General features: G+C 52.0%; 1 protein-coding gene across 1 annotated transcript in view; it reads right to left on the reverse strand.

The window, feature by feature from the left end:
* The window catches only part of LPIN2 (lipin 2), a 166063-nt gene extending 159378 nt beyond the window's left edge, over nt 1–6685 (reverse strand). The window contains exon 1 of the mRNA XM_038746840.1: nt 6624–6685. The gene's annotated coding sequence lies outside the window, so the exon portion shown is untranslated. The remainder of the gene's footprint in view (nt 1–6623) is intronic.
* Between the last annotated feature and the right edge of the window lie 322 nt (nt 6686–7007).

Consider the following 7007-nt stretch of genomic DNA (forward strand, 5'->3'; position numbering starts at 1 on the left):
TTCCCTGACTAAGCCCTCCTTTCCTCTTCTCTCATTCTCCTCTGTGTCGCCCTTGCCTTGGATTTGGACTCTTTATTCACCCCTCAGCCACACAGAATGTATGTACACACACGTAATTTACTTATATTAATAAATAATATATAAATAATATAATATTATAAATAATATATTATAAATAATATATAAATAATAATATTTAATATATTGAATTATTTATATTAATATCGCCACCCCCCCTCAAAACTGTACACTTGATGTGGGTGGCGAACATGTTTACCAACTCTCCCAAACGCTTAGTACTGTACTCTGCACCCAGTAAGCGCTCAATAAATACTATTGATTGATTATGGAAGCTTTCATTCATTCAATCGTATTTATTGAGCACTTACTGTGTACAGAGCACTGTACTAAGCGCTTGGGAAGTACAAATCGGCAACATATAGAGACGGGCCCTACCCAACAATGGACTCACAGTCTACAAGTTGTCCTACTTATCCCACCATATAGCTCCTTGGCATAAAGTGGAAAGCAAAATAGTGAGTGGGGGGGGGATTTGTAAAAGATTAAAGCTTTCAAATCAAAATACAAATGAGGGAATAAACGATTTTCAAATCTAACATCATTAACTATAAGGTGACATGGGCAAAGACTTGTACCTTCTCTTTTGTGCTTTTAACTTTGGGGGTCTGTTTTGGTAAGCTTTGGGAGAAATCCAGGTCATCACAAAATCATGGGCAGGCAATCTAAAATTAAAATATTATAATTTTCCACATAATTACAGTTATTTTAAAACAAATATTTCCAGTGATAAAGGAATGGTCAAATAGGTTGCTATTCCTATTTTAGCTGTAAAGGGCGCACCGTGGAGAGGCAGTGTGTCCTAGTAGATAGAGCACAGGCCTGAGTCTCAGAAGGACCTGAGTTCTAATCACAGCTCCACCGTGATTAAATGACGTCTGCAGGATGACCTTGAGCAAGTCACTTCATTTCTCTGGGCCTCAGTAACCTCATCTGGAAAATGGGGATTAAGACTGTGTGCCCCACGTGGAACCGGGGCTGTGTCCAACCTGATTAGCTTGGATCTACTCCAGGGTTTAGTACAGTGCCTGGCACATAGTAAGCATTTAACAAATACCATTTAAAAACAAAAAAAACTAAACTAAAAAAAAAAAACCTCCCTCTTCCCATCGGTAGTGTGCTTTGGGGAGAACTACTCCTGGAAGGTTTCTACTATTATGGCGCTGAAAACAAATTATGCAGTGGCCCTAAAAGAAGCAGCATGGCACAGTGGATTGAGCACAGGATTGGGAGTCAGAAAGACCTGGGTTCTAATCCCAGTTCCTCCACTTGTCTGCTGTGTGGCCTTGGGCATGTCACTTCACTTCTCTGTGCCTCAGTTACCCCATCTGTAAAATGGGGATTAAGACTGAGCTCCCTCCTTCCTCTCCCCTTCGTCATCCCCCCCCACCTTACCTCCTTCCCTTCCCCACAGCACCTGTATATATATATATATATATATATATATGTATATATATATATATATATGTTTGTACATATTTATTACTCTATTTATTTATTCTACTTGTACATATTTATTCTATTTATTTTATTTTGTTAATATGTTTTGTTTTGTTGTCTGTCTCCCCCTTCTAGACTGTGAGCCCGCTGTTGGGTAGGGACCATCTCTATATGTTGCCAACTTGTACTTCCCAAGCGCTTAGTACAGTGCTCTGCACACAGTAAGCGCTCAATAAATACGACTGAATGAATGAATGAATGAATGAATGACAGAGACTGTGCCCAACTCAATTAGCTTGTATCCACTCCAGTGGTGAGTGCCTTGCACGTAATAAGCGCTTAACAAATACCGAAATTATTCATCATTATTATTGGCCTATTCATTCAGTCGTATTTATTGAGCACTTACTGTGTTCACTGTACTAAGCGCTTATCCTCCAGAAGTGGCTAGCGTTCAGATTTCCGACAACAAAGTTGATCGTTTTGGTCTTGGGTTTCATCGCTGCTTCAACCACTATCTTGGTTACATTTCACTAAAATAACAACAACAACAACGATGGTATTTGTTAAGCGCTTACTATGTGCCAGGCACCGTTCTAAGTGCTGGGGGTAGGTACAAGGTAATCGGGTTGGACACAGTCCCTGTCCCACAGAGGGCTCGCAGTCTTCATCCCCATTTTCCAGATGAGGGAACTGAGGCCCAGAGGAGCGGAGTGACTTGCCCCAGGTCACCCGGCAGACACGCGGCAGAGCCGGGATTAGAAACCTCGACCGTATGGCTCCCGGGCCCGAGCTCATCCATTCATTCATTCAATCATATTTATTGAGCGCTTACTGTGTGCAGAGCACTGTACTAAGCGCTGGGGAAGTCCAAGTTGGCAACATCTAGAGAGCTCTAGCCGCTAGGCCACACTGCTTCAAGCTAGTGTGGACCAGCTCTGAAGTCAGGGTCCTACCGCAGAGGGGAAGCGGGAATATTTATTTATTTATTTATTTTACTTGTACATATCTATTCTATTTATTTTATTTTGTTAGTATGTTTGGTTTTGTTCTCTGTCTCCCCCTTTTAGACTGTGAGCCCACTGGTGGGTAGGGACTGTCTCTATATGTTGCCAACTTGTACTTCCCAAGCGCTTTAGTACAGTGCTCTGCACACAGTAAGCACTCAATAAATACGACTGAATGAATGAATGACTGAGCCTGCCGGGAGAACTACTGACCCTAAGGCAACGACTTTTCAGAAAACCGTTTCAACTCCTAAGTATCAACCTCCTTCCCCTCCCCACAGCACTTGTATATATATTTGTACAGATTTATTACTCTATTTTATTTGTACATATTTACTATTCTATTTATTTTGTTAATGATGTGCATCTAGCTTTACTTTTATTTATTCTGATGACTAGACACCTGTCCATATTTTGTTTCGTCATCTGCCTCCCCCTTCTAGACTGTGAGCTCGTTATTGGGTAGGGACCGTCTCTATATATTGCTGACTTGTACTTCCCAAGCGCTTCGTACAGTGCTTTGCACACAGTAAGCGCTCAATAAATATAATTGAATGAATGAATGACTGAGCCTGCCTGGAGAACTACTGACCCTAAGGCAACAACTTTTCAGACAACCGTTTCGACTCTTATGTATCAACCTCCTTCCCCTCCCCACAGCACTTGTATATATATATATATTTGTACGGATTTATTACTCTATTTTATTTGTACATATTTACTATTCTATTTATTTTGTTAATGATGTGCATCTAGCTTTACTTCTATTTATTCTGATGACTTGACACCTGTCCACATGTTTTGTTTTGTCGTCCGTCTCCCCCTTCTAGACTGTGAGCCCATTGTTGGGTAGGGACCGTCTCTATATGTTGCCAACTTGTCCTTCCCAAGGACTTCGTACAGTGCTCTGCACACAGTAAGCGCTCAATAAATACGACTGAATGAATGAATTACTGAGCCCGCCGGGAGAACTACTGACCCTAAGGCTTTTCGGACGACCGTTTCGACTCCTATGCATCATCGTTTTGACTCCTATGTATCATCGCACGCTTCTTCCCTCCCTTCCCCTTCTGCCAAGCAAGAGGAATGGAGAAGGACCGGCCCAAGAAGCAGAGGAAGTGGACAGGGAGGAGGAGAAAAAGTGGACAGCATTTAATGGAGATTAAGATTGTGGGCCCCATGTGGGACAGCCTGATCAGCTTGTATCCCCCAGCGCTTAGGACAGTGCTTTGCACATAGTAAGCGCTTAACAAATACCATCATCATCATCATCAGGACAGGGTGAGGAGGAGGAGAGGGCAGGTTTGGGGTGGGGGGGGTCCCCCGTCCCCCAACGTGGGTGAATAAAGAGGGGGTTGGCAGCTGAGGGCGGAAGGTCAGTTTTCCAGGGTGGGAAGGACGCGTGCACGCATCAACCAGATCCCCCAGCAGGTTCCGGGGTCGCCCCGCACGTGCTCCCCACCGTGCCCCTTGGCAGCCTGGGAGAGGATTGTAGGGGGGCTGGGGGGATTGTGGGGGGCTGAGGGGGAAGGGCTGCGAGGATTTTGGGGGGCCTGCGAGAGGGCAGGGCTGGGAGGATTGTGGGGGCTGGGAGAGGGCAGGGCTGGGAGGATTTGGGGGGCTGTGAGAGGGCAGGGCTACGAGAGGATTCGGGGGGGCTGGGAGAGGATTGAGGGGGGCTGAGAGGATTTGGGGGGGCTGGGAGAGGGCAGGGCTGGGAGAGGATTGGGGGCAGCTGAGAGGATTGTGAGGGGCTGGGAGAAGGCAGGGCTGGGAAAGGATTGTGGGGCTGGGAGAGGGCAGGGCTGGGATAGGATTGGGGGGCCATGAACATTGTGGAGGGCTGGGAGAGGGCAGGGCTGGGAGGATTTGGGGGGGCTGTGAGAGGGCAGGGCTGCGAGAGGATTGGGGGGGCTGGGAGAGGATTTGGGGGGCTGGGAGAGGGCAGAGCTGGGAGAGGATTGTGGGGGGGGGCTGAGAGGATTGTGAGGGGCTGGGAGAGGGCAGGGCTGCGAGAGGATTGGGGGGCTATGAAGATTGTGGGGGGCTGGGAGAGGGCAGGGCTATGAGAGGATTGGGGGCTATGAAAATTGTGGGGGGCTGGGAGAGGGCAGGGCTGTGAGAGGATTGGGGGCTATGAAAATTGTGGGGGGCTGAGAGAGGGCAGGGCTGTGAGAGGATTGGGGGCTATGAAAATTGTGGGGGGCTGAGAGAGGGCAGGGCTGTGAGAGGATTGGGGGCTATGAAAATTGTGGGGGGCTGGGAGAGGGCAGGGCTGGGAGGATTTGGGGGGGCTGGGAGAGGGCAGGGCTGCGAGAGGATTCGGGGGGGCTGGGAGAGGATTGTAAGGGGGGCTGAGAGGATTTGGGGGGTGGGAGAGGGCAGGGCTGGGAGAGGATTGAGGGGGCTGAGAGGGTTGCGAGGGGCTGGGAGAAGGCAGGGCTGGGAGAGGATTGTCAGGGGGGTGTGAGAGGATTGTGGGCGGGCTGGGAGGATTGTGGGGGGCTGGGAGAGGGCAGGATGGTGAGGATTTGGGGGGACTGTGAGAGGGCAGGGCTGCGAGAGGATTCGGGGGGCTATGAGGATTGGCGGGGGCTGGGAGAGGGCAGGGCTGGGAGGATTTGGGGGAGCTAGGAGAGAGCAGGGCTAGGAGAGGATTGGGGGGCGTGGGAATTGGGGGTCTGGGGAGGCAGGGCTGGGAGAGGATTGTAGGGGGGCGGGGGGGGACTGGGAGGGGACTGTGGGAGGCTCTGGGGGTTGTGAAGCAGAGAAGCAGCGTGGCTTAATGAAAGCAGCTCGGGCTCGGGAGTCACAAGACGTGGGTTCTAATCCCGACCCCACCACTTGTCAGCTGGGTGACCTTGGGCAAACCACTTTGCTTCTCTGGGCCTCAGTTCCCTCATCTGGAAAATGGGGCTGAAGACCGTGAGCCCCATGTGGGACAACCTGATGGCCCCGGATCTGCCCTAGGGCTTAGAACAGTGCTATGTTTGGTTCTGTTCTCTGTCTCCCCCTTTTAGACTGTGAGCCCACTGTTGGGTAGGGACTGTCTCTATGTGATGCCAATTTGTACTTCCCAAGCGCTTAGTACAGTGCTCTTCACATAGTACTAGCGCTGCACATAGTAAGCGCTCAATAAATACGATTGATTGATTGATTGATTGATTGCTTGGCACATAGTAAGCACTTAATAAATACCATTATTATTATTATTGTGAGGGGAGCGCTTAGTGCAGTGCTCTGCACACAGTAAGCGCTCAATAAATGCGACTGAATGAATGACTGTGAGGGCTGAGTGGCATGGCGGGAGCTGGGGGGCTGGGAGAGGATTGTGGGGGGGGGACTGGGAGAGGATTGAGGGGGACTGGGAGAGGACTGTGGGGGACTGGGAGAGGATTGTGGGGGGCTGGGAGATAATCTGGGGGGATAGGAGAGGATTTGGGGGGATAGGGGAGGATTTGGAAGGCTGGGAGAGGATTGTGGGGGGATAGGAGAGGATCGTGGGGGGATAGGAGAGGATTTGGGGGGATAGGAGAGGATTGTGGGGGGACAGGAGAGGATTTAGGGGGCTGGGAGAGGATTGTGGGGGATAGGAGAGGATTTGGGGGGCTGGGAGAGGGTTGGGGGGCTGGTAGAGGATTGTGGGGGGATAGGAGAGGATTGTGGGGGGGCAGGAGAGGATTTAGGGGGCTGGGAGAGGATTGGGGGGGGATGGGGGAGAGGATTTGGGAGGCTGGGAGAGGACTGTAGGGGGATGGGAGAGGATTTGGGGGGGGGGGATAGGAGGGGATTGGGGGGGGGGGCTGGGAGGGGACTGTGGGGAGGCCGGGAGAGGATTTGGAGGGATCGGAGGGGGCTGGAAGAGGGCGGGGGGGGGGGAGATTTTCGGGGGGCGCCAGAGTCGGGCTGCGGGGGGCTGCGGCCGAAAAGTCTCCTGAGGACAACACCACCACCCCCAACCCCCCACAAAGCCAGGGGCGGCCACAGCGTGCGTGTGTCTGTGTGTCTCTGTGTGTGTGTGTGTGTGTGTGTGTGTGTGTGTGTATGGGGGGGGGCTTTCTTTCTGTCTCCTCCCCCCCCCCCGCAGAGCCCGCTTACCGAGCCCGGGGACCCCGACACCCGGGGACCCCGACACCCACCGCTCCGGCTCCGGCTCCGGCTCGGGCTCCGGCTCCGGCTCCGATGGGAGCTCCGGCTCCGGCTCGGGCTCCCGCTCGGGCTTCGGCTCCGGCTCGGGCTCCCGCTCGGGCTTCGGCTCCGGCTCGGGCTCCGATGGGAGCTTCGGCTCGGGCTTCGGCTCGGACTCGGGCTCCGATCGGAGCTTCGGCTTGGGCTTCGGCTAAGGCTCGGGCTCCGATGGCAGCTTCGGCTCGGGCTTCGGCTCCGGCTCGGGCTCCGATGGCAGCTTCGGCTCGGGCTTCGGCTCCGGCTCGGGCTCCGATGGCAGCTTCGGCTCGGGCTTCGGCTCGGACTCGGGCTCCG

This window comes from Tachyglossus aculeatus, chromosome 5 (assembly GCF_015852505.1).
Source record: "Tachyglossus aculeatus isolate mTacAcu1 chromosome 5, mTacAcu1.pri, whole genome shotgun sequence".
In the NCBI taxonomy this organism is placed as follows: Eukaryota; Metazoa; Chordata; class Mammalia; order Monotremata; family Tachyglossidae; genus Tachyglossus; species Tachyglossus aculeatus.